General features: G+C 44.5%; 1 protein-coding gene and 1 long non-coding RNA gene across 3 annotated transcripts in view; one reads left to right on the forward strand and one right to left on the reverse strand.

Moving 5' to 3' along the window:
* Positions 1-23,708, forward strand: part of LOC109284588 (uncharacterized) — a 35,731-nt gene extending 12,023 nt beyond the window's left edge. The window contains exons 2-5 of one of the 2 annotated variants that reach the window (XR_009456689.1): positions 3,552-3,739; positions 9,953-10,224; positions 20,309-20,392; positions 20,799-23,708. This is a non-coding gene — a long non-coding RNA (uncharacterized LOC109284588). Of the gene's footprint in view, positions 1-3,551; positions 3,740-9,952; positions 10,225-20,308; positions 20,661-20,798 lie in introns of those variants that run through there. The other variant, XR_002092105.2, reaches the window with a different exon arrangement.
* The window catches only part of NOS2 (nitric oxide synthase 2), a 77,666-nt gene that overhangs the window by 27,316 nt on the left and 22,597 nt on the right, over positions 1-27,753 (reverse strand). Inside the window, exons 2-3 of the mRNA XM_019493421.2 lie at positions 17,518-18,157; positions 13,579-16,265 (exon numbers count right to left, since the gene is read on the reverse strand). The gene's annotated coding sequence lies outside the window, so the exon portion shown is untranslated. The remainder of the gene's footprint in view (positions 1-13,578; positions 16,266-17,517; positions 18,158-27,753) is intronic.

Consider the following 27,753-nt stretch of genomic DNA (forward strand, 5'->3'; position numbering starts at 1 on the left):
TTTTTGTATCTAGTAGATTTATACAGTAAAATTTGTAGGTTCATCTATGAAAGATGCCTTCTAAATTCCCTTTGAGGAAAGATTGGAGAGAGAGTAGTTATCTTGTGAGAAATGTGCACCCAGTGGTAATTGGGTATTTTTGTCTTTTTATAGATTTTTGGTGTGCATTCATTCAGGTATGCAGTTGTTGTTTGGTTTCTCTTATGTAGTTTTATCCAGGCATTCAGTCCACTGGATGAGATATAAAACATTTCTGGAGGTGCAGGTGTAAGATCCAGGACATCTCCACCACCCGCACAATAACTAAGGCCCACAGCAGAACCATCACTGTAGCAGGGCACTGTGGTGCACTTGCCACTTTAAGAGGAGATGCTGCCCAAGAAGCAGCTTCCAGGTGGTTCGGGGGCTGACTGCAGGCTCACTTGACCGGAAGACGACCAGGCTGGGGCCAGATAAGCCCAGTGCCTGAGCCAGTCAGGGTCACAAAGAGTTCCCCAGTCCAAAGGAGAATTTGAAAGAGGGAACAGAGCCAGTCAGCCCAGAGAAAGGGATGAGCGGAGGCAGAGGGCAAAGGAATAGAGCACCCCCACCCAGAAAAGGAAGTGGAGCAGGTCACAGAGATCTCCAGCCCAAAGGAGGATCTGAAAGAGGGAACAGAGCCCACCAGACCAAAGAAGGGACTGAGTGGGGCACAAAGGGTTCCCCAGCCCAGAGAGGGACTGCATGAGGAACTAAGGTTTTGAGGACCCAGAGATAGAGAGCAGAGAAGGACCCAGATGGTCTGAGAGTCCCGAGAGGGCTAAGGGAAGCAAAGAGCTGAAGCGATAACACCTGTGAGGCTTGGGTTGTGGTGCAGGGGAGGAATGGAGCCACACAATTTGCTCTTCAGGCTACAGGTATCCTGCAGGGGCACTGCCAAGCCAAGAGGGCCTATTTAGCACAAAGGCTGATTGAGATTAGTGGGGTCCAGGAGGGACCACTGAAGACTTGATTGGACTCAGGCTGTCTCTAAGGCCCACAGGCAGCCTCCTTTAATTAACCTCAATAGCAACAAGGTGTGGTGGGCAAGCAATTAAGGGAGGGCAATTTTAGAGACAGAGCCGTACAGTCACCAGGGGCATCACAACTGCCCCTGTGGCTCGAACCTGCTACAATCACCATTCCTGGATCTTACATCTGCACCTCCAGAAATGTTTTATATCTCATCCAGTGCACTGAATGCCCAGATGGAAACTATGTAGCAGAAACCAAACAACAACTGCATACCAGAATGAATGGACACCAAAAATCTATAAAAGACAAGAATACCCAATTACCAGTCGGTGCACATTTCTCACAAGATGACTACTCTCTCTCCAGTCTCTCAGTTCTAATCCTCAAAGGGAATTTACACAGCACCTTTCATAGCAGAACCTACAAACTTCACTTCATAAATCTCTCAGAAAATTATGGACTAAATATAGATATTGGATTTATGACATACTATAGCCTGCCTGCTACCTGATAATCCCAGATAACCTCTCTTACACTTATTAACTCCTATCCCCTCTGATGTTCCCTGCCTTGCATTTTCACAGACCTGCATTTTGCATACTGGCTTAAACTTCTATTTGGATCCTAGAGAGACCAGCAGACTCTCCCTATACCTGTGCCCAGTATCTTGCAAAGAACAATTTTTCCAGCTACTCAGTTTGTTAAATAAAAGATATCACTTTTACCCAAATAACATTGTCTGTCTTCTATATCAAGTGATACTTGATGATTTCTTGACTTTCTCTTAAAGTACCAGCATGATTTTAAGGGTGCTGTGAAGGCAGTCCTTACATCCCTTCTGTGTAGGAGTGGTGTAAAATGACTCATGTTGCTGAAGACAGATGAGAGTGTTATGGTGCTCTCCATAAGTGACTCAGGCTCATGTCAGACTTATATAACAACATGTTATAACACAGTCCAAAACAATCTAAATGTTTTTACTTGTATGTATTCTATTCAAATAGATATCTGAATAATACAGTCAAAATGAAATGTTGATTTAATTGAACTCATAGAATCACAGAAATATAGGGTTGGAAGAGACCTCAGGAAGCCATCCAGTCCAACCTCATGCTCAAAGCAGAACCATCCCCAGCTAGATCATCCCAGCCAAAGCTTTATCTACCCACATCTTAAAAACCTCCAAAGATGGAAACTCCACAACTTCTCTGGATAACCTAGTCCAGTGCTTTTTTACCCTCCTCCTGAGAAAGTTTTTTCCTAATATCTAACCTAAACTTCTCTTGATGTAACTTGAGACCGTTGCTCTTTGTTCTGTATCTACAACCATTGAGAACAGTCCAGCTCCATCCTCTTTGGAACCGCCCTTCCGATAGCTGAAGGCTGCTGTTAAATCCCCTCTCAGTCTTCTCTTCTCCAAGTTAAATAAGCCCAGCTCCCTCAGCCTCTTCTCATAAGCCATGTGCCCCAGTCCCCTAATCATTTTTGTTGCCCTCCACTGGACTCTCCCCAATTTGTCCAGATCCTTTCTGTAGTGGGGGGCCCCAAACTGGACCCTACTCCAGATGTGGCTTCACCAGTGCTGGATAGAGGGGAAGAATCACTTCCCTTGATCTGCTGGCAGTGCTCCTACCAGTGCAGCCCAGTATGCCATTAGCCTTCTTTGCAACAAGGGCATACTGTTTGCTCATGTTCAGCTTATTGTCCACTGTAACCCTCAGATCCTTTTCTGAAGAGCTGCTGCTTGGCCAGTCAGTCCCCAGCTTGTACCAGTGTATAGGATTGTTCCATCCTAAATGCAAAACCCTGAACTTTTCCTTATTGAACCTCATGAGATTTCTTTTCATCCAGTTCTCCAATTTGTCCAGGTCTCTCTGAATCCTAGTTCTACCCTCCAGCATATCTACTACTCCCCCAGCTTGATGTCATCCGCAAATTTGCTTCCAGTGCACTCCATCTCATCTTTATGGCTGTTGATAAAGGCATTGAAATGACATGCTTAAAATAGTTGCAATAACTTTTCATTGGCATGTTTACATAAATCTGAATGCTCTCATGGAAGTGACAGGCAGGAAGGTCTGAGATATCGATGTCTTGATAAGGGAGCTGCATTATAAGCAGAAAAGATTGTATTAACAAGGCTTAGAATAAGAGGAACCCATTCCCTAGCAAGGGGAATGTGGTCTAGATCTGTATTTTTAATGGTGTCCCTAGCAGAACAGTGTAGAATAACCTGGACTGTCCATCTAATACATTTTATTGGCTTCTTCCTTTAGAAACAGTCGTGTTTCTAAGCCTTAAACACACTGCATAAACCACGACTGAAAAAAGCCAGCTAAAAACTATGACTGAAAAAAGCCAACAACAAAGTTTTGATTTTTTTCTACATTCATACAAATCTTGTTGTAAGGGACTCACTGGGAATTAGTCAGCAATTTTCCTATATTGCAGAAGACCACTGAGTAGGGGAGGCAAAAGCAAATGACTCTTAAGATAAACAAATAAAGGAGCAAAATTTCAGGGGAAAAAAATCTCAGCTTATTTTTGTCCTTTCCTAGAAATGAGAAGACGTGTTGCAAGTTAGAGGCATGAAGACAGATCTGACCTGAAGAGTCAATGGGAATGCCAAGTGATGAGCAGTTCTAAAAAGATATAAAGAAGATCAGACTAAAATATCTGCTGGACCATCTTGACCTTAAACTCTATCAAAATCATGCCTTTCAAGTCACGCCTGTTATAATCTCAGGTCTGTTTGTGTTTCTTCTGGACATCAGTGTTCTTCTTTCATTATGATCAGTTTGTCCATATGTATCCCTCTTTTCCCACTCCCTTCTGCTCTAACTCCTGCTTCCCTTTGGCCCTATTCTACCTAGATCCATGTGACCTTGTCTGATGAAGATATTTTTTGTGTGAACATTACTTTGTGATGTAATCCTTGTATGTCTGTCTTTATGAATTCATACATGTATTTAATTTAGGAAAACTTAATTAAGAATTTCATGCACAGTTGGCACTTGGTGAATGCTTTACTGGTGCAAGCATTAACTAGTAAAGTTAATCATTTATATACTGCCCTGCTGCTTCTGGTTTCTCATTTTGATTTGAAGACGTGGCCACTAATCTGTGATGTGGCAAGGGGGTGGAGATATTTTTTTTAATGGGATTTGGATCAAACCCTTGTTTTCAATTTATATTTGCTTCAGTGAATCTTTTTTAATGTGGAAATTGGAGAGTGGTAGAATGGGTCTACAAGTCTCAATAAACTAGGCCCTGAAGCAGTTTGGGGGGGAGGGGTGGGACATGAGCCTCTGTCCCTGCCCACCCCCCACCATCATTCTTGACGGGCAATTTGCTAGTCCTTATTATACCCATAGATATTTGTTCTTTAAATGGTACCTGAGTTGTCCCAAGATTCCCTCTTATATAATTTATATAATTTGTCTGCCTCTTTATAAAAGATTTCATATTCTAAAAGAAATCTCTTTGGCCCAAATAACTTTGCCAGGTGTGCATCCTCATTTATTATTTGTCTTTGGTGAAAAGGTATGATATTCCCTGAATTTATCCTTGAGGAGCATCCATGCTAAATACAAAGTTTTAAATTTCCTTTCTCTTGATTCTGTTTGCCTGGAAGTAGTATATAGGAACACCGACTCATCAGTTTGACAGATGGCTGTCTTGGCCACCATTATGGGACTGTAAGTCCCGCCCTGTCATATGATCTTTCATGTTGCAAAGCACGCCCCCTTTTCTCCTTATATGGAACATGACATCACACACCCCAACCCATCCCAGTCACATGATGCATGACATCAGAAACTCTGCCCTGCCCCTGGTCACATGCTGCATGACATCTAAAACCTGCCCCTGCCCCTAGTCACATGATGTGTGACACCAAAAAACCCACCCCTGGCCCTGGCACATGGCACTGCCATCACATGGTCTGTGACTCATAGATTCATAGATGCTAGGGTTGGAAGGGACCTCAACAAATCATCGAGTCTGACCCCCTGCATAGGCAGGAAAGAGTGCTGGGGTCAGATGGCCCCTGCCAGATGCCTATCCAGGCTTCTCTTAAAGACTCCCAAGGTAGGGGAGAGCACCACCTCCCTTGGAAGCCCATTCCAAATTTTAGCCTCCCTCACCGGGAAGCTTTTCTTGATGTCTAGCCTAAATCTGCTCTCTGCCAGTTTGTGATCATTGTTCCTTGTTATCCCAGGAGGCGCCCTGATGAACAGAGCATCTCTGATCCCTTGATGTGTTCCCCTAATGAATTTGTAGGAGGCCACAAGATCCTCTCAGCCTTCTCTTGCAGAGGCTAAAGAGGTCCAGGTCCCTCATTCTCTCCTCATAGGGCTTGTCCTGTAAACCCTTAACCATATGAGTGGCCCTCCTCTGGACCCTCTCAAGGTTATCCATATCCTTCTTGAAGTATGGCGCCTGAAACTGGATGCAGTACTCCAACTGCGGTCTGACCAATGCTGCATAGAGGGGAAGTATCACCTCCTTGGATCTATTCGTCATGTATCTGCTGATGCATGATAAAGTGCGGTTAGCTTTGCTGAAGATTTTGTCGCACTGACGACTCATGTTCATCTTGGAGTCCACTATGACTCTGAGATCCCTTTCCGCTTCTGTGCTGCTGAAAGGGTCATTTCCCAGCCAGTAGATGCACTGGATATTTTTGCACTCTGCACTGTCCTTGTTGTACTGCATCCTATTGTGTACTGCCCACTTTTCTAAACTGTCCAGGCCTGTCTGCAATCATCCCCTACCCTCTGGAGTGTGCACTTCACCCCACAATTTAGTATCATCTGCAAACTTGGACATAGTACACTTGACACCTACATCCAAATCACTGATGAAGATATTGAAGAATTCAGGTCCAAGGACTGAACCCTGCGGGACCCCACTACCCACATCCTTCCAGGTCAATGCCAACTCGTCTACTACCACTCTCTGGGTGCAACCACTAAGCCAATTTGCCACCCACTGGACCATGTAAACATCTATGTCACACCGTCTTAATTTATTTATGAGAATAGGGTGAGCTACCGTATTGAAGGCCTTGCTAAAGTCCAAGAAACCAACATCCACCTCTACTCCTGCATCTAAGCATTTTGTGACCCTGTCATAAAATGAAACCGGATTGGTCAGGCATGATCTACCTGCTACAAATCCATGCTGGTTTCCCTGCTGACCAAGAGGATTGAAAAGAAGAACACCTGTGCCCCCATCTTCCTAAGCCTGGTCCCCAGAGCCCTGTAGTCACTCATGGTATGGTCTGGACTACTCCTGGCCACATCATTTGTTCCTACATGGATGAGAACCATGGGATAGCTGTCGGAGGGCCAGATAAGGTTAGGAATTCTTGCTGTGATGTCCCTGATCCTGGCTCCAGGCAGGCAGCAGACCTCACGTGTCATAGGATCCAGATGACAGATGGGTCTCTGTTCCGTTCAGCAAGGAGTCACCCACAACGATGATGTGGCGTCTTTTCTTCCACTTACCTGGCCAGCCCTCAGCTTGCTCGGTGATGGCAGCAGGCCTCTCCAGTGCACTTTCCCCCACCGCACACTCCTCCAATACAGCCAGGGCCTCATATTTGTTTCCCAACTGCACCGGGGGAGCTATCTCTATGGTGAGGGGTCTGGCCCCTGAGATGACCATCCTCCACTCACCAGAATCTACTTCAGGGCATTCCCTCGCAGGTTCTCCACCAGAAGTTTTGTGCTCCAGAGAATGAAAGAAGGACAGCCCATTCAGGCCCCAAAGCCCACCCCTTATGCTGCAAGACCTGCCCTAAATCAAATGGTACAGTCATGACATCAGACCCCAGACCGCAATGTTGGCTCCAGAATTCTCCACCCCATTACATGATGCATGACATCAGCAGAGTTGCCCGACAGCCCTCAACCCCACCCCCCACTCCACATGCTGCACAGCACCACTCTAGCCCACCAGGCACAGACATGGCCTATTGGGTAGTGGGGGTTGTGACCCCTCTAATAACCCAGCCCACCAACCCAGACCAATTGACAGAGGTTTCAGAGGCCTCAGACCTCCCCAAGAACAGCGCTGAACCAACCAGAGCGAGTAGAGGGGTAGGGGCCTAGGCTGCAAACCCACCTGGTCTATCTGCGGGCCCTCTGTTTGTCTGAGACCATGCTAAGGCAAGCAGGGGCAGATATGGATTCTTACACTACATCTGTAAGACCCCTCATCCTCACCACACCACCGAGAATTATTAGACAGCCGCAGAGAAAGTGTTAGCATAGGAGGAGGATGGCTCCCTAGCCCAAAGACTCCCTGAGATGCCTGAACTTGTTCTGGAAGCACAAGTGAACATGCAAGAGCAGATCTGTGAGCTGGAGACCCAAGACCCTGAAGCAGATGTTGAGAATTTGGAAGAAGAGGGTGGCCTTGTGCCACAGACTTCATAGAAAGAAGAGGTTGATGGGGGAGCAGAGAGGTAAGAGACTTGAAGCATGGTTGTGGGGCACTTAGATTTGATGGTGGTGTGGGGTTCATCCCATACTGGGAAGGTAGGAAGTAGGGCTGTGCAAAACTTCAGTCTCCGATTCAATTCAGTGGAGATTCAGCCTGATTCGGTGGCTGAATCTCCAAATCTGAATCGAATCAGGAGACTCTTTAATCTCTCCAAATCGGTTCAGAGAGATTTGGAAAGATTTGGCGATTTGGACATAGACACAGCTTTAAATGTTATTTCTATGTACCTCAAGGTACCAGGTGGCTTGTGAATGCTGCGATGCGGGGGTGCATCCCATAGACGCACAGGGGGCTTCCCAGTGCACTCGGCAGCAGACCCGGAAGTGGACCAGAAGCACTTCCAGTCCACTTCCAGGTCTGCTGGGGAGCATGCAGGGCCCCCCCCCCCCCCCCCGGCGACTGGTGCCTCCTGGGTCTGGGGGTGCATCCAGGGTCCCTCCATGGCCAATCACTGAGCTGGGAGGGCATGGGGGGGGGCCCTGCATGCTCAGCTACAGACCTGGAAGTGACCAGAAGTACCCCCCATGCTCCTGTGAGATGCTCCATCCGCCCCACCATTGCAGCATTCACAAGCCATACCTGGTACCTCAAGGTATGTAGAAAAAACATTTAAAGCTGTGCCTATGGGTGAATCGCTGATTCTCCGAATCAGCATCAAATCTTCAGATTCAGATTCAGTTGAATCGAATCAGAGACAGTGATTCAAATCAATGAATCGAATCACTGTCCCTGATTTCAGGCCGAATCCGAATCCAAACCGAATATGGCCCACTTTGCGCACCCCTAGTTGGAAATAGCTAAGGATTGATTAAACAGTGGCTAACTAAGGTTTTTATTTGAACCCCTCTGCAGTTACATGAAGCTTTTTTAGTGACTAAGGAAAGCCTGCCCACCAGTACACCCGTAAACCTGACACCGGAAAGAAGCAGCTGTTTTTGCAGAGAACAGAGACTAGATGATGATGAAAATTTTAGAAGACAATTAGGTGTTGAATCAACAGGTCCTGTTTCATGTCAAGAATGTAAAATCTTCATGAAGTCTCTTATGCATGTTTCTTTTTATGACATAATGAAACACTGTTTGAGGATGAGGCTTTTTGAAAAGTTCATGGGTTGTGTTTTTGATGAGTGGGGGTCAAGGATGTCATGCTTGTGTTGCCTGGTTAGATGAAGATAGAAAACAAACCGTTCGGGAACTTTGCGAGGAGCTGCGTATGGAAAGTATACTAAATGTGGTTATGGCAATTAGATTTGCCAAGAGAATTCTGAGAATTACTGAGAAACATTTAGCTCAGGATATAGAGCTTCTAAATACTGTGTATTTTGCAGAAGATCTTAATGCTGCTCTTTGTGGTTTGATCCCTGGGGAAGATAAACCTCTTGTACCCTGTACTGAATGCTTAATTAGCACTAGAAATTATAAAACCCTGCTTAAGAGGAGGATTTAGCAAAAACAGTTTAAAATATGTTTTACAACTTTTTCTGTCCTGGGGGGTAAAGAAGGAAGACTAAAGCACAATTATTTTCAGCTGGACAGATTACCACTTGCTTTAGTACCTTGGATCTCTAAGCACATTCATATGGGGGCATGTTGTAAAGATCAAGCCAATGAGACTTAGTTGTCTCTAGAAATTATAAAATGCCTTCTTAGGAGAAGGTTTAGCAAAATAAACCAGTATGTATTGTAAAGGTTTTTGATGAAAATAAAGACTGATTTAAAAATACATATTGCCAGAGGTTTTGTGTGCAACACTACAGAGCGGGCAGTCATATTTGGGAGGGGCAGAACAGGTGGTGAATTTCCCAGAACCAGGGGATATGTTGTAAAGATAAACCTACCAGCAAAAAAATGTAGATATGTGACCAGACGTTCTAACAGCAGACACCTACATGTTTTAAGACTAAAGGGACTGTCTTTCCCAAAATATTTTTTTAGTGGTGACTGTGTTTTAAAACCATTTGATATATACCTTACAGACACTATTTTACTTACTGTATTATTTAATTTTTAATACAGAGGGCATGCTTACTGTGTTGTTTGATTTTTATTACAGAGAGCTTATCTAGCCACATGTAATTTTACTACAGTAAGGTAAAAAATTATTTTAAACTAGAGGGGTTATTTGTGGCTGTGTTAATATAAGCACACTAAGTTATAACAACTGCATGTAACTTTGTTTTCAAACAGAACCCCTTCTTCTAAAACAGAAAAGCAGAACAAACACATAATTCATGTTTTTATCCAATATTAAAAGGTACTTTTTTCTAAATCAACCTTTGAAACTTTGTGTGTTTCTTGGGAAGGTTAGGTGTGTGTAAATTGGTCCCCTGTGAATGTAGAGATAGAGAGTGGGGTTCAGCAAATTTTAAATCTGTAGCATGTGAGGCTTAGTCAAACATTTGTGGAAAGCGAATTCTCAAAGCTGAGATGTAAATTTGATATTTCTTAGGTGATCACACGCAACACTCCTGGAGAAGGGCAGGAACCAGGTTGGAGATCTCTAAAACGCTTTCAGAAAACCACAGAAATGCTCAGCCTGCTGATCAGAATACCCAAGGATGAGAAGACCAACAGGACAGAACAGAAGGGCCTGGTTCCTTAGAAGAAAACACACCGCCTACCTCTGAGAAAACCATGTGTAAAAACACAAGGATTCACACTCCCAAAGCCGGTGATCTGTATAAACCAGGAGATCTGTTGTACTAAGAAACATAACAAAAGGTTAGTGAGGAGTCTTGTACCATCACCTCTTCTTAATGTATTTGTATACATTTATACATACCAACGTAAAGGGAGTGGTTGAGAACAACATCAACTCTGTGGAGTGATTAAGAACAATCACCCTCAAGAAGTCAGAAGTACTGATTGCAACAGGGTGATTTGTTTACATCTGTGAACATTATAACGAGACCAGGGTATGGTGACCAACCCTCAACAGGACATGTTGAGATATGACTAAGGAAAAACCTAGAAAACCAAGAAAAATTGTAACAGGTAACCGCCCTCAGGTATCCAGGCCTGGTGCCTACAACGGGATGGCTTGCTTATACCTAAGAAAGCTACAAAGAACCTGGCAGGGTGGCATCACTCCAAAATTGAATGGACTTGATTCCGTTATAACAGCTCTACAGGGACAAATCAAAGGTCTGCTGCCTCCCTGGGGACCACAGAGAGGATCCTCAGGCTAGTCCAGCCCTCCAAATAGTACCCAATGCTCTTCATCCATGTGGGAACAAATGACATGGCCAGGATAATCCAGACCAGAGCATGAGCAACTACAGGGCTCTGGGGGCTGGGCTCAAGAGGTCAGGGGCCCAAGTAGTCACTTCTTTTGTGCTCCCAGTTGCAGGCCATGGTCCTAAGAGGAAAGGATCAAGGAAGTCGATGTGATTTAATGGGTGATGTGACCGGTGTGGGTGGGGTTTGTGCCATTACATGCCATTTAAGGGGAAAAGGGAGTGGAATTTGTGATGTCAAAGACCATCTGACAGGGCAGGACTTCCAGCCCCAAGATGGCAGCCAAGACAGCCACCTGTTTAGTTGATGAGCAGGTGTTCCTATATGCTACTCCTGGAAATTCCCTTTTGAAGTATCTATTACCAAAACAAATTGGTTTTTTTTTAACCTCGAAACATCTCCTGTGTGTTACTAAGGACATAGTCATCAAAACGATGACTCTTCTCTCCAAATGCCAGCCATGAACTCTATGGCTCAGCTAAGTTTTAATGGCCTAGAAATGTGACCATATAGCAGTGATAGAAAAGGAACATTAACTTTTTAAGGCAAGGAATCCCTAATCTTTTAAAGGAAAGGCTCTGCTTGTCTTAGGTCCTTGTATTCTATAGCATGGATGATTTTCAAAGACATAAATGTCAGCTAAATACCTAACCCCTACTGGACAACAATGGGGATTATACACCTGGCTGCCATTTCTGTCTTTGAAACTCTCTTCTAAGAACTATTTTACTAGACACTCTATTTTCTATAAATCTACACTCTTTCTCCTTTCTCATAGGCGACTACATTTGCTGTGAAGCAACAAATCAAAAAAATAAGGCAAAAGGAGATAATCCAATTATAGCTAGAAACTTTGTCCCCAAAGACATGGCATCTAATCTAATCTCAAATTAAACATCTTGTTTGTTGTAGATATTTTAAAACTGAAGAAGCATGCAGTTCCACGTGAGCTAATTTATATTGCCCTGAAGCAGGGTAAATGCCCCAACTTACCATAGTTAAAGCTTGCTCACTCAACCAGAACTTATGCCTCATCAGCACAAGTTTCCTTTACTGTCCCACTGAGATACATCATGTCAACCTGGGCAGACTACCAAAATGGAACAGCAAGTTCTCCTTCTAAAGTGTAGTAGGGGTGTTACAGTGAAGTGTGGCACACCTGCTCTACACACATTACACTCCAGAAGAAAATGTAGCTGCCTGTGATGTGACACTAGGTGTGCATTACTAAACACACCGTGAACAGAGATCTTAAGGCAAGCACTCCCCCTGTTCTAGGGTGGGTGCATTACATTTTTCTGGGGTGCTGCACATACAGAGCAGACGTGTCCTGTTTGACCGAGGTGCTCCCTGACATAGTCCAGAAGTAGAATGGACACGCCCCATGTCTTCAGGCTCTTGGATAGCACAACTAAAGTTGGCAACTCCAATGTTGGGTTGGTGTTTGCGTGTGTCCATGCTATTAGAGAAGAGGTGCGACCATAGCACAGGGAGGTCCAGCTGAGCTATCATGGGGAACAATAACAGTGGAGATGTAGTGGTCCACACTTCAGTGTGGGCTGTCCAAGCCTACCAATGATCCTGGATATGTACTTATGTACCCATGCTGTTAGATCTTTATCATTATCTTTGTCATTCCATGCACTAGCTAGATCCAAGCTGCTCAGGTATACTCACCTGTGTTGCAGATCATACCTTCCCATCCAGTGCAGACAAACCCTCTGTTCATCTATGCTAGGGGCTTGAGAACTAGATGGAAATCACTTAACAGCTACGGCCACAACTTTTAGTCACTGAGAAGCGGCTCAGAACTTTAGGTCTAAATTATTCAAGATATACACACTTGGGCCCATGTCTCATCCCCACTAAATTAGGCAGTATTAGAAACAGAAGTCCAGAGGTGAATAACGCTATGTGACATTAACCGTCTTGAGAATCAAGTGACGTATTGCACCTCACGTTGTAACAGACAGATAAGCAGGATAGTAAGGAAAAAGCGAAAGTTGGTAAGAAGCAAACATCGCATTACAGTGATACAATATTGTTTCCTCCGCGATGCCTGTCCCTTCCTGTTAGCCCATTGCAAAATTCAGCCACAGACAAAAATGCAGCAATAACATAAAATCCCTTTGCCTGTCAGCACCACAGAAATTTCCTTCTCCATACATTACAGAAACCAATGCAGAAGTAACTAAGGAAAAAAACCATCATCAGATTGATTGTCAGAAATCTTTTCTGCCTTCATGACGCTGCCCCATGGAGAAGTAACATAGGAAATGCATTGACTCACTGCAGCTCTGCCATCCCCAGAAACGTCAGGGGCAGAGAATGCTTAACGGCAGCAGTACAGTGTAAAAAGGTAGGTTGGCAGGCAGTTATAGAGCCCACAGGGCCAACCTGTGCTCTGTCTGTGGTATGAATTCCTTGTGCTCCATGTGTATGCTTGGCTGCAGATTACCCATACTCCTTGACCTGGTTTCAACATAAGAAGCCTGTCGAGGAGATGTCTGCTTTGGATTTCTCTGTCTGGAACAGAAGGAAAACTGGCATTCTGCTACAGAACATCTACTGAGCAGGGCCCCTTTTTGTGATGCTGCAATCCATGCTGCACAAGAATGTATTGTAAAGGAAGGTGACTGAAAAGCCGCAGCAAACAAGAAAAGATTCTCCTACCAAGCATGGTTTAGAGGGCTTGCTGATAAGCAGAGATGTGAATTGAACAAACAATCCCGTGTAAGTCATGGAGCAGTGACTGGGATATGTGGTGCACACAATTTGAGTAGGGTGTGAAACGACACAAGAGATTTTAGTCATACTTTCCAAAACAAAAGTTTATACCTCTAGGCTGATCTCAAGATTGGAATATCCAACAATGATGCAAACTTCAGATCTGGAAAGATATAAAATAGGGATTAGAAAAAAAAAAGGTGGAATCAACATTAAAAAGTGCAAACACCTTCCTATACTTTGCATTTCTGTACCGCTTTTCACACCACAACTCCTTTATTTCTACTGTCTTCATTACTGTGAAGGAAAATGCCAACCCACTGCAATCATCCCATAGGAGAATGCTAGGGAATTCATTAGGACTGAAACATGCATTTCTGTGAAAGCCACCACAAAATCTGTAAAGTTTATTCGGGAATGGTAACTTAGCTGGAGGTTGAGTTAACCATCCTTTTAACTTCTTTGGTTGGTTTATAATTCCTTACTAGGAAGGCTGGGTAGGGCACCATGGCTCTTTTAGGTTGACAAGACATGAAAGCTTATCTGTAGTTCACACCAAATTACTTTTTGAAGACCACACAGTTAACGGAAGTCATTAAAGGCCAAAGACAGTTACCGATGATAAAGCCAGTTGTGTAAAAGAATAAGACTGTTCAAAAGGGAAGAGGAACATAAGTTACACCGAGCCAAATATCATTGTTCATGGCTCAATCTAATGCATCTGCTCCTTCTGATAACCTCTCCAGGCTCCTGGGGTAAGAACAACCATCTTCCCTTTACTCCACGGGTTTACTGTCCATTTCTTGTTTTAAAAGTGATCTCTTTCCTTAAAGGTTAAATGGAAAGGACTGTTCTACCTGGTATTAGCTAAGGCTTTACCTGCTTCTGACCCAGACCCAAGGAAGGACATTCTGTGGCTGAAGCTTATCTAACATTTCTCCCAATGATAAAGTTGGTACAATAAAAAAATATTACCAAAAAACCTTATTTCTGAAATTTGACCATTTGTCTTTACCTCTTTTTTCATATACTCAAGAAATGACTGCAACATTTACACTAAACCCAGCTGCCATGGTTGTTCACCTCACATAGAGTAAGAACTTGGGCACTTTTGCATGAGTTCCATGAAACGGAGGCTAAATTCTATCTGAGCTATAAAACTGGAGGCTACAACCACTGAGCTCTGGAGTTTTAGCAAGTGGCTCCAGCTTAAGCCATGATAGCCAGAGTCAGTGTTGCTGTAGCTATGATAGTCCAGGGAATATGCAACCAACCAACCAACTGTATAGTTACTGAACCAACTGTGTAATTGGGAGTAATATTAGACAAGTTTGGGGTACAAAGTATCCTTCTTCAGTTCTGGGAAAGGTGATTCAAAGCAATCTAAATACTGGATTAAACCATGACTTTTAACTCCCATTATGTAAATAAAACATTTTTTGAAGGGGAGGAGGGCAATAAACCTGTGGACCAAAGAGTCGTAATAAGACAAAGATACAAAACAAGTAAAGCCAGCAGAAACCAGCATTCATAATTTTATTGGATATTAAAAACCATGAACTAAACATAGACAATTGTTTTATGGCTTATTACAATTTATGTGTTCCCATTGCTAACTTCTCTGCACTCCACAGGTAATAACAATCTTCTTCCCTATTGAACAGTCTTATTCTTTTCCATAATTATGTTACCCATATCTACAGACCTCACTTGTTTTGTAGCTACTTCTGATAACTTCACTTTGCTCCAGAGGGGCCAAGTCTACATGAGACGCTGACTGTACAGTCATTACTGCAATCATTTAGTACTTGTAACTGGTGTTACTGCACAGTAGCATTGCTGAACAGCTTTTTAGTGATGCTGACTGTGCAGTAGCTCATTACTACTGCACAGTAGCATCACATCATGCTTCATGCCATGCTACGCTACTGCACAGTAGTAACAAGCCACTTTGCAGTCAGCGTCTCATACAGACGTGCCAGGCTGTCACAAATTTGGTGCTAGTATGTAGTCATTTTGATTGCAGTCACAGTTTCATAGTTGGTAGAGTCGGAAGGAACCTGAGCAGATCATCAAGTCCGACCCCCTGCCATGGGCAGGAATGAATGCTGGGATCAAATGACCCCAGCTAGGTGACTGTCTAGCCTCCTTTTGAAGACCCCCAGGGTAGGAGTGAGCACCACTTCCCTTGGAAGTTGGTTCCAGATCCTGGTCACCCTGACTGAATTAGTGCTTCCTGATGTTTAGTCTGAACCTACTTTCTAACAATTTATGGCCGTTATTCCTAGTAGTCCAGAAAGACTACATCCACCGCAACACCTGCATCCAAGGATTTTGTGACCTGGTCATAGAAGGCAATCAGGTTGGTCTGACAGGACCTGCCTCTAATGAACCCATGTTGGTTGCCCCTAAGCATAATCTCCCCTGCTTGTCCCTCACAGATGTGTTTTTGGATAATTTTCTCAAAGAGCTTCCCCAGGACTGAGGTAAGACTAATGAGCCTATAGTTTCCTGGGTCCTCCTTCCTCCCTTTTTTGAAAACGGGGACCACATTGGCCCTTTTCCAATCCTCTGGCACCTTGCCAGAGCACCATGAGTGCTTGTAGAGCTGTGCCAGGGGTCCCGCAATGGCCTCTGTCAATTCCCTCAGCACACTTGGGCGGAGATCATCTGGACCTGCTGATTTGAAGACGTCCAGTCCCACCACAAGTGCCCTGACCAGGTCCTCTCTGACCCTGGGCCCGGCTGTGCCTCTCCTGAGTTCGTCCAGGATCCCGGTGGGGGGGATGTCTCGGTCCCTGCTCAGAAATATGGAGGCAAAGAATTTGTTAAAGAGGTCAGCTTTATCATTTGGTGCAACCACCAGATTGCCAAGCATGTCCTGCAGGGGCCCCACGTTACCCGGTGCCTTCTTTTTATTCCCTATGTATTTAAAAAAGGACTTCTTTGATCCAGGTCGCTAGTCCCAGTTCTGCCTCCACCGTAGCCTTCCTAACAGCCCCCCTTACAGTCTCGAGCAATGGAGGTATAATCCTCCTTGGTGATGGTCCCTCCCTTCCATTGGGTGTATACCTCCTTTTTTGCTTTCAGGTGATCCTGAATGCCTTTGGTGAGCCATGGGGGCTTTTGAGCACTCTTGCCCCATTTGACTTGCGTTGGGACTGTCACCCTTTGGGCTTGGAGGATCGTGTCTCCTTAAGGAATGACGATTCGTCTTGGACTCCCAACTCCCCTCCCCTCCATGACCTCAGTGCCTCCCCAACTAATCTCCTTAGCTCATTGAAATCAGCCCTCCTGAAGTCAAGGGCTACTACCTTGCTGCAGGCCTTTGACGCCCTGCACTGGATGGTGAATTCCAGTAGGCGATGATAGCTATCGCCCAGGTGGTCAAGAACCCGCAGATCCCTCACCAGGTCATTGCCTGTGGCCAGGACCAGGTCCAGCAAGGCATTCTACCTGGTGGGACCGTGCACATCCTGGGCTAGGTGGAGGTCCTGTATCTCGGCTAGGAACCTATATGAGCAGTCAGACCTAGCTGACTGCTCCTCCTAGCAGATGTCCGGGTAGTTTAGGTCACCCATAATGATTACGTCCCTTGACTTAACTGCCTCCGTGAGCTGACCTGAGAATTCCCGGTCCAGCTCATCCCCCTGGTTGGGTGGTCTGTAGTAGAAACCCACTGTTAAGTCCATTTGCCCTCGAACCCCTTGTATTCTAACCCAGAGCACTTCAGTCTGCCCCTCCTCTGATCCAGTGCTGCTTGTTGAGGATGTCTATTGCTCTTTGACGTACAGCGCCATACCCCCATCTTTCCTCCCCGTTCTATCCCACCTGTACAGTCTGCAGCCCTTGATGTTTATCGCCCAGTCATGGGTTGAATCCCACCAGGTTTCAGTGAGCCACACTATGTCCGGGTTTGTGTTAGCTAGCAGGAGGGCTAGTTCCTCCTGCTTCTTCTCCATACTACGAGCATTAGTGTAGAGGCATTTAAGACCTCCTGTGGGTGTATGCACCACTCCCCTGCAGGCGATCCGGACCCCTGCCACTTACCTGAGTACTTCTTGTGCTCAGCACCTGTCTTGGCTGGGAAGCGTCATCATTTCCCCCTGTGGCCCCATCCCCCGGCGAAGCTAGTTTAAAGCACGCCGTATGAGATCAGTCAACCTGGCAGAAAAGACACGCTTGCCTTTAGGGGAAAGGTGAAGCCCATCCCACCTGAGCATGTCCCCTGCACAAAAAGTGGGTCGTTGTCAAGGAACTCGAGGTCTGCCTGGTAGCACCAACTCCGAAGCCGCTGGTTGACCACTCCGATGCAGGCCTCATGGCGCCGACTATGTCTACGTATTGGGAGAATAGAGGAGAATACCACCTGCACCGCCACCTCCTTGAGATTGTATCCCAGGGCCTCGTAGTCCTTCATGATGCGGTCTGGACTGCTTCCCACTGCATCATTTGTTCCCACATGGATAAGGACCATGGGGTGCTGGTCCGAGGTTCAAATGAGTTTCGGGATCATGCCTGTAACATCCTGAATCCAAGCCCCAGGTAGACAACAGACCTCGCGCACCATGGGGTCGGATCGGCAGATGGGACCCTCCGTTTCCCTCGGGATGGAGTCTCCGATGACAAGGACTCAGCATTTCTTTCTCATTTTGATTGTAAAAAAGTCATTTTAATTGCAAAAAAGGATCTGAAAAGAAGGGCTAAAATTAATCAGTCAGTGCTGGAAGAACATTTATAACAACCCAGAACAGCTTTAAAAATTATTAAACCTGTTGATCCTTTCCACCTCTTTTCTTTTTGAAAAATGTAACCAGTGTGTTAAACTCAAAGTGGTTTCTGTGTCCTGTCAAACTTAAAAGCTTAAGGCATCATTAACTGTAGAATCCTACCTGTCATGATAACTAACAAATTATCCCATCTATGGGATTCTTGTGAGTGGTTAATTTAATACCAAGGAAGGCTTTCCAACCCTATTAAGCTTTCAGGTTCTAGAGTAACTGCCGAAGAATCTGATGAGGTCAAACTTTAATTAAAGTTTCAGGAAGAGAAAGCAGCTGTGGCAGTGTTTGCCAGAAAGTCCTATCCAGAGGAAACACCTGGAGAAGTGTTTTATGGACTGTCTGACTCATTGTTTCGGCAGATGGGTGGGGAACAGGTTATCACTCCTACCTGGTAGCTGAACATTTGGGAAAAACCAAGGTGTAACCAAAGAGAGAAGCTTGAGCTGGAGTCTGTGTTGTTCCATTCCAAGTGTCTTTGTGACTGAAGCCAGAGTGTATGGAGGGAATGAGGTGGGATGCATTTTGGTTCCTGTAGATGGGGAAGCCACTTGCCCACAGGAAGAGAATGGGAACTGTTACTGCACACAACTATGTAGGTGGCAAGAGCTCAGGAAATCCATGAACACCAGCTAGCAGTTGCACCACATTTGCCATGAAAAACACTAAATCTTACAGCTGCTAGTTTTATAGTACACCAAACCTGTCACAGCACACGTAGCACAGCTTGGAGGCAAGTGCTAAAAGCCCTTTAGATGCTAGGCGTTATAGGTACTAGCATCTATGTGATCAAACCCTGAGGGCTTGTATATACTGTTGTGTATCATAGCTGCCTTTAAACCAGCTCACCTGACAGGATCCCAACTACAGATCAGATACGTAGCCAAGAGGAAGCCTGGGAGAAGGGGAATTCAGCAACATGGAGAGCCATATAGTGTGCACTTAGCTCCATTTGGCCCCACCTAAACTGCTCCCTTCACCTTTGCCTGTCTGGTGCTGTTTGGCTACCTCCCAAAATAGATATCATCTACTGTACCTCCCAAGCACAGCCAGTTACGTAGTCTCACCTCTTCACTTCCCTCTGTTTCTGGCCTCTCAGCCGTCACCACTCAGTGATCTCAATCCCTCGGCCTGCACTCCTCCATCACTGGGGCTTGCCTCACAGGGCCCTCTCCACCCTGTGGTCTTTAGTCTTTGGCTGCCCACTAAGGAGCTGTCCAGCACCAACCCTGGAGCGCCTCACATGAGGAGCCTTCCTGGCCTAGAGCCACGTGACTGCTCAGATATATATCCACCAGAACGGCACCATCAATGAGCAGCCCCCCAACTTGGTCCTACCCTTATCCCTGGTAAACAAGGGAAGGGGGAGGGATGCCCCTAAATATGAAGGTGATTCTGGGCATGTCTATGCTGCCTGCAGGCAGTGCTTGGGAGCGCTGCTGTGACGCGCACCCCACCCATTCGTTCCTACTTGAAGAGAGCCACGCTTCTCAAATGAAGCAATGCAGCTGCTGTGGAGCAGCTCTGTGTGTGCCATGCACATGACTAAGACAGAAGCTTAAAAGCAGTGATTGGCGCTGCACGGCCCTCCTCTGGGACCTGATGCACAGAGTGGGGCATCCTCCAGAAATGTGTTGCCAGGCACAGCACAGGGATGGCACAGACAAGCCCTCAGAGATAAAGGGAGGGAACGTACCCAGAGGTCAGGAACAGTCTTATGCTTTGTAGGGGAGTTCTTTTATTTGTTAGGCCACTGAGCTATGAACTTTCGTTATGCAACAGTTGTAGGTCATTTCCCACTCACAAACAAATCTGTCTGACCCTGCCTGGCTAGAAAATACCCAAACAAATTCACATGGTGTGTGCCAGCTTTCTGCCAAACCTGCAGACACCCTCCTGCTGAGCCCCCTGTAGCAACTACTGTAGCAGTTGCTCTGCTTCAAGGCAGCTTGTGGGAGCGATTCCTTTATAAAGAAAGAGAAGCCTCAAGCAATTAAGCATATATTTTGCTTGTTTAAATATTTCACTGCCCCCTTTTTCTTATTTTCTTTCCTGTTCAGGTCAGAAAACCACAGGACCTTCTTGGGGGAACCAGATGAATACAATTCAGCATGCATGTCATCATCTGCATTTGCTCATGCAAAGTAAGCATGTGAAGGACTGGGCATCTTTGCCAGCACAAATTTACAGAGCATTAACCCCTGGTGCCTATATAATGTATATGTGAAAAGAGCAAAGGACAGCAGTGGGTACAGACAGTTCTCTAATTCTCGCCTAACACCACTTACTCCCAACTAGTGTAAAATGGTCTCACTCCATTGAAATCAATGGATATAGGCCAATTTAAACCAGCTGATAAGCTAGCCTGCTGAATCAGAGTAAGGAAGTAAAAGTAAAAGAAAGATGTATTCACTGATAGTTTCACATGTGCATTCTTCCTAATACTACTTCATTATGTTGACATGATATATTTCTAGTTTCTGAGAAATGCAACTTGTTTTCTATTTAGAGGATAATGAAAAATAAACCAGCATGCAATTTTTTTTTCAGGTTACACAGGGAACAGGGCACATCTACACAAGAAGCTCCTGCACAGTGGTTACTGCTGATTTGGATAATCAAGTACTAAATAGATGTGCAGTAACTGGAGTTACTATGCAGTAGTGCCAGCGAATGCCTTTTTAGTGACACTACTGCAGAGTAGCCTAATAATACTTCACAGCGTATTAGCACTGTTGATGCTGTGACACACTATTGTGCAGTATTATTCAGCTACTGCACAGTTAGCATCTCGTGTAGACGCATCCAGTATATACAATTTTTCTTTTGATCTGAGTGAATCATCAAAATATTTTAACAACAGCTAGCAGAGAGTTAAAATAACTGTTTTGTGCACTGACTCTCAGACGAGGGCTGAGAGGTCTAAGAGGCCCTGCAAATCTGGGCAGGATTTTTTTCTACCAGACAGAGCTGTGAGGAGGAAATTTGGCCAGAGTGTGGATACTGGCTTCACCCAAGAGGAGTATGAAGAACAAACCAGAACAACCCATTTTATCTTTAGCCCACTGGAGTGACAGGAAAAGTGGTTATTTAATTAGAGGTTATAGAACATGTGTTATCCAATGGTAAATACAACTGTCCTATATGAGGAAGTAAAAGATTGGTATTTATTCAAAAAACTCTCCTTGTAAACTCCCAAGTGACAGCTGCTTCACTTCCAGTCACAACATGCCCTGCCTAGTACACTAATGCACTCCAAATTAGCCCTGTTCTAGGCAGCTTCAAGTGAGAAATTCCCTTAACAGGCACATAATAAGGAAAACATTGCTATTCTTATGTAAGCAAGTATGAATGATACCCATCTCTGAGGCTGATGCTTCTAATACTTATACCAATACAGCACAGAAAGTCTCTGTCCCTGGCATGCCATAGATTAGCAGCACCTTTGTGCTTATGAAAAATTAGTCCAAGTATATGTCCCTGTAGAGCAAAGCCTACTTAGAAATTAATTGCTGGACTACTTCAGTCAACTTCAGATGGAAGGTCTTGCTCGCACTTCTGTTTTCAAGGGTACAAACTCAATGGAAGTTGGCTACCTACATATAAAGAAAGCTTGTATGGAGGGAGATGGTGGACCTGCTAGGTAAGAACCGGAGGACTGTAGCTCAGCAGGAATTGGAAGTCTCAGCACCCCTCTGGATCAAATTCACAGATAGCAACTTTATTTCTAGACCCTGTCTTTAGCAGCAAGATCTTCCTCTCTTATAAATATCAAAGCACTTCTGCCACAGGTACTTTGTCACAGCTGAGCAACTGGCATGTCCACTTTGTGGGAAGTTTTATAAGGTATGAAAAATTAAGGAGTGTTCCAGCAGTGCACATGCCATTATTTGGAACAAAAAACTGGAATGGTCACAAAACTAAGTTCCTGCAAAGTAGGCAAGAGTGTGAACTTACTGCGTTGTCAGCTATTGCATAGTGCTGCCTATGTGCATGCTATATCCCCAGAGTATGTGAGGTACAGCCCACTTTCACTGAGGAGAAGCTATTTTACACTTATCACAGGCTAAGTGCATGCACATGGGCAGTTACCAAGGAAGAGTTGGCATGCTGTAAGTTCATGTCCAACCTTACCTTGTGGTCACTTGTTTGTGAGTACATATCCCTAAAACAGCAGAGGTATCTAGGGTATATGCAATGCTCATATTAGCTCGCGACCAGTTATCAAAATATAACTGGTCAAATCACCTCAATGTTGTTTGGTCTGAAATGGCAGACTGTATTGGTTTAAATATATCTATGAAAGCCAAAATTTGAATGTTTCCTCTTTTTTTTGTTTCAATACTTTTCCATGTTTGTCTCTTGAGTTATCCCAGTAAAAGAGAAAATTCCTTCTGATGGGTGGATCCCTGATGTATGCAGGTAGTTTTCTTCACCTTCTGTCATATTGAGCAGGCATCCTGAAACATGGGCAGAAAGCGAGCAGTTGGGAAGAAGAAGTAGCAGCACACACTCCTGGGGGAGGAATGTGCATTCATTAAATGCTTCTTGAAATGAAAAGATTCTGGCAAAGATGGAATCTAGGTAAAAAAAGAAAAAAACTCTACATACACAGCACAGCCAGTGAACAAGCATACTGTTCTGCTGCACCTGCAGCTGGATGGGAGCCATTATCCCTCTCTTACTGTGACCCTCCACCTTGGAGAGGTTTAAAGGAACTAAAGAACCGCCTCCAGCCTATACAGCAAAAAAGTGTCTCTGTAATGGATTTACCAAACGTAAAATCCTTTCAAGTGTCTTGACTTGCGGTGCAGTAGTATGGAAGGCACTAACTTCAAAATGTCAGAGCTGTGTCTATTCAATTGCATTACTTGCAGATAACTATAGGTACCGGATTTCCTGGTGGTGGATGGCTATGTCATGCTGTCATATACTCTTAGCTGTACAAAATGCTCTTTAACTTTGTTAGGTTTCATATTCTAACTATGGTGTTTAGTAGGGTGGGGTTTCTTGCTGCTTCTAAGAAATAGAAACTATCACATAGCAGGAAGAATAGGAATGCATTGCCAGTAAGTGCCATCAACTTTGGAATCAAAATGTTATGATGTCTGAAAATCCTTGTTTGTCACAATCTGCTTTTTTTGCCACCCAGGTTTGTCAGTCATTGACACATGGGGATATCAAGATAGGAGCAATCACAAGAGCCTTTCTCCTCTCTGAAAATGCAAGATCTTGCACTAATGCACAGTAGTATAATTCCCCTTTCTCACCCAACCTATATAGGGGTTTTACAAACCAACATATAAACCTGTAATAGGAGCTGAGTCTGACAAATCTCTAAACATTTATAAATGTGGGACAGGGGGAAGGGGGCAGGAGGAGAGGGAGAGTTTGGCCCCTTCTTGTTTTGTTTTTCCGTCAGGAATTTCCTCCTCACCAACTGTGCTCCCAAAGTAAATATTGTTCCTTTTTTTTTAAAACTACTCACTTGTCTTGAGTTCTTTTCCAGTCTCAGCCTTAAGATCATTATAAACCATTTGTAAGTATATTAGTTCATAAGTACAGGAACTGACTAACGTCGGTGTATTGTCTTTATGTTACAAAGAGGCTCGGAGAGACATGCTGTATATAATGCTCTCTCAGAAATCTCTCAAATATGGTAAGTGTACTGAATACGCAGAAAGCCATCTCTTTACAATTGCCAAACTTCTTGCCTTGTTGTGAAAGCAAGTGTTTCCCCCCTCCCTTGGACACACTTTAAATGGATTCCATAGTGGAAAATAGATTGAACTTGCTATGGCATCCAGAGTCTCATCTCTTCTACGTAAGGGACAAGAGCTCTTTGAGGTGACTTAATTCAGTTTCCTATAATCCACATAGAATCTGGGATGCCATCTTTTTTCTTAACCAGAACCAGTGGGGCCAAGAACTGGTTAAAGGCATTTCCTCAATGGATCCTTAGGGTGCATACACATGTACTAACTTTCTGACAGTTAAGATGAGCTAACTTTTTTAAGTCGACTTAACTGTCAGAGCGTACATGGGTATGTGGAGCAGTGTCAACTTAAATCCGGCACAAGGTAATCCATCTCTGAGGTCTATTAACTTGTGTTGCATTAGTTAAGTCGACTTAGCTCACAAGTTGGCTGCCACCATGTCAAGGAGCTGTACGTGTGTACGCTCTGACATGGCTTAACTTAAGTTGACTTAGTTAAGTCAATTTAGTTAAGCCATCTTATTTTAATTCAACTTAGTACATGTGTAGGAACCCTAAGATTCTTTTGATAACCTAGGTCTCAAGATGTGTTTCAATCTCTACTTATCATTCCTTTCTTAGAAGGCTAACTACAGGTTTCCCTCAATTTACGCAGGTTCTTTATATGAGAATTTGCTCCTATGCAATGAGCATATTTAGACCCATAATTTGATATATGCAAAGTAAATTTGTTCTTATGCACTCAGCAAAGATGCCCCCTGCCCAAACAGGTAAATGTGTGGGGGGAGGGGAAAGGGCCATGGCCCCACTCACCCCAGCCCTGGCTTCAGTGGCCCTGGGAGAGGCCCGCACCAGCTACCTGCAGCCGCTGGGCTGTACCATGCCCCGAACCCCCCCGGGGCTCTGCCTATCCCCACTGACCCCAGCTCCTGCTGCAGCTGCCCTGGGAGTGGGCAATGCCAGCTCCCTGTAGCTACTGTGCTGCACCGTACCCTGGTGCAGGCAGCTGGCACCAGCAGCTCCTGGGGCCACTGCAGCTGGGGCTGAGGTGAGTGCTGTGCCCTGCACCACACGGGGCTCCGCTTGTCTGCACTCACCCCAGCCCATGCTGGAGCAGCCCCGGGAGCAGCTGATACCAGCTGCCTGCACCAGGGCACGGTGCAGCCCAGTGGCTACAGGGAGCTGGCATCAGCTGCTCCCAGGGCAGCTGCAGCAGGAGCTGGGGTGAGTGGAGACAGGTAGAGCCCCGGGGGGTTAAGGGCACAATGCAGCACAGTGGTTGCAGGCAGCTGATGCCGGCAGCTCCTGGGGCTGCTGCAGCCGGGGCTGGGGTGAGTGCCGTGCCCCACACCGCCCAGGGCTCCACTTGTCCACACTCACCCCAGCCCATGCTGGAGCAGCCCCAGAAGCAGCCGGCACAGGAACCTATTCCTATTTCTTACATTATAAAGTAGGTTTGTTTTATGCAAAATTGATGTATGCAGCGTTCTCCAGGAACACATGTACCGCCTAAATCGAGGAAAACCTGTATTCCAGTATAATACAGCAATTCTGGAATAACTCCTCCTTCTTCTACCCTTTCCTCTTCCCCCATGGCCACTCTGATCCAGAAAAAAAATTGTTCCAAAGAGGAATCATTTTTCTGTGATAAAATTAATTTTACTTGGGAACTGGGCCCCCACGAAGGAAGCTACTCTGGAATTTTCTCACCCAGATAAACCAACAGTATGACAACCCCAAAATTAAACAGCAGTTTCTGGGATTCTGACTCATGGCTCAGTAGAGTAAATACTAAGCTACACTCCCTATTTATCAGCACACTGATTCAAGATGAGGTGCATGCGTGTCTCTCCACTGATTTTATTTCAGTGAAAGGGGCTACAGCAGAAGAGCTGCTACATCAAGCGGAAGCATACTTGCTCAATATACCTCAATGTATTATCCACAAACTACCTGAATAAAATTCACCCACGCTTAGGTTCTGATGGTCATGCTACCAGTAATGAAGAAATAATTCTTCTGTTCAAGTCATGCAGAACTTAAAATCAAAACCTAGGTAAGGATAATCCATCTATGACTGAATTCCTGGGAAGCCCAATTTATATGTAATAAATTAACCGATTTATTTGGGATTTCATTACACCTCTCACTGCATAACCTCCTTGTTTATAAGGGAGTTTGCAAGTGGTTATAATGATTAAAAATACTGCCTGCCTCCTGCTGAATGAAATGGGTGGGGTCGGAACAGAAGCTGGTATCGTTGAGAAAATAAAGCAATTTCCCTAGTAACGATCAATGAAAGTTCACACAGTAGATATAGAGACAGATTGAAGCTTGGAAAAGCTAGGGAGGAAAACGAGATGGACATGTATGGCAAAGTGGGCACTTTGCACAAGAGAAGACTGAGTTAAAAACTATGCAAAGTCTTTGGGATTTGAGCCATAATAATAATAATATAATAATAATAATTAATAATAACTAATAATATAAATTATATAATAATTTATATTATTAGTTGTTATTATTTATTCCAATTTTCATCCATCCTGAAGATGCAGAATCATTGCTGAGCAAAATACTCCAGAAGTATAGCAACTCCAGAAGTGTATAGTGTAGCTCCAGAAGTCAGGCAACATCTGGATCATAGCCAGAGAAGCTAACAAAGACACTATGCTCCTGATTAATTACAGAGGCTTTCAGCCTCCCAGTAGCAGATCTATTATGAGCTTTTTTGGCTGTTGGCATGACAAGGAGCTTTTCTTGCACCATCCTGTGTTTTCACAATGATTAGTTTTAACTTAGTCCTCTAAAGGGTTATGTTAGGAAGTGGATGGGGGAATTTTCAGTGGTTTTGGATCATAGAGCAGTTGAATGACCAATGTTGGCTGAAGATCAGCAAATAACTCCACTTCCTAATGCCAACTTGGACACCCCAGAGGGGCAGCTGTAATGATCAGTTACCATCTGCAAACTGCTGGGAAGAACAGGTTGTTATTTTTACACTGGACATCTATGTATGCTATATTTCCTATAAACTGAGAGGGCCAAGCAATGGTTGTAGACATCATTTCTAGCTTGTACTTACTGCTATATTTTTGTTTTCAACAATGCTGTTCATCCTTAAGTGAACCTGGCCAGTGGAAGAGCAATACAAGTCAGACCCATGCGACATCAGGAAACTTGGAAAATAGCTGTCAGCTGCTCATGAAAAAGGATGAAATTCACAATGTCCTAATTTGATAGAAAGCCCTACATTCATTCTTAAATATACAGTTAAATGTCCATGCAACATTGCTCAGGCACTATCTACTGGCCTTGGACAATGAAACAAGAAGTTGTAAAGCACACAAGCATTCAGTGGCTTAGGCAAACGGCATTCCTTATCTGAGTCCATTTTTCATTCAGAAAAATGCTCACATCCCCAAATTCTACCACCACATCCATAGCTGATTGATAGAAAGGGTCAGAAGTACATGAGCTCTGGAAAGCAAACAATCCTGCTGAATCCTAAAGAGAGAACTTCCAGGCCAATGATGGGAACTCCTTGCTTAGTGGTCTTGAGCAGATTATGCTGGGACTCTGTATCTTTATTATGTAAAATGGGAACAATATCTATGGGACCTGTTTGTCATGAGGTTTAAATAGTTACTGTGTGGGCATCCCTTCAAAGCTATGTATTGAGCATTACTATTATATTACACAAAATATTAACATAACATTGGACCCTGCCAATGCAGCCTAGTAGGCAGTTCTTTCATGACTGCATACCTGGCTGCCGGCTTAATAAAT

This window comes from Alligator mississippiensis, chromosome 14 (assembly GCF_030867095.1).
Source record: "Alligator mississippiensis isolate rAllMis1 chromosome 14, rAllMis1, whole genome shotgun sequence".
In the NCBI taxonomy this organism is placed as follows: domain Eukaryota; kingdom Metazoa; phylum Chordata; order Crocodylia; family Alligatoridae; genus Alligator; species Alligator mississippiensis.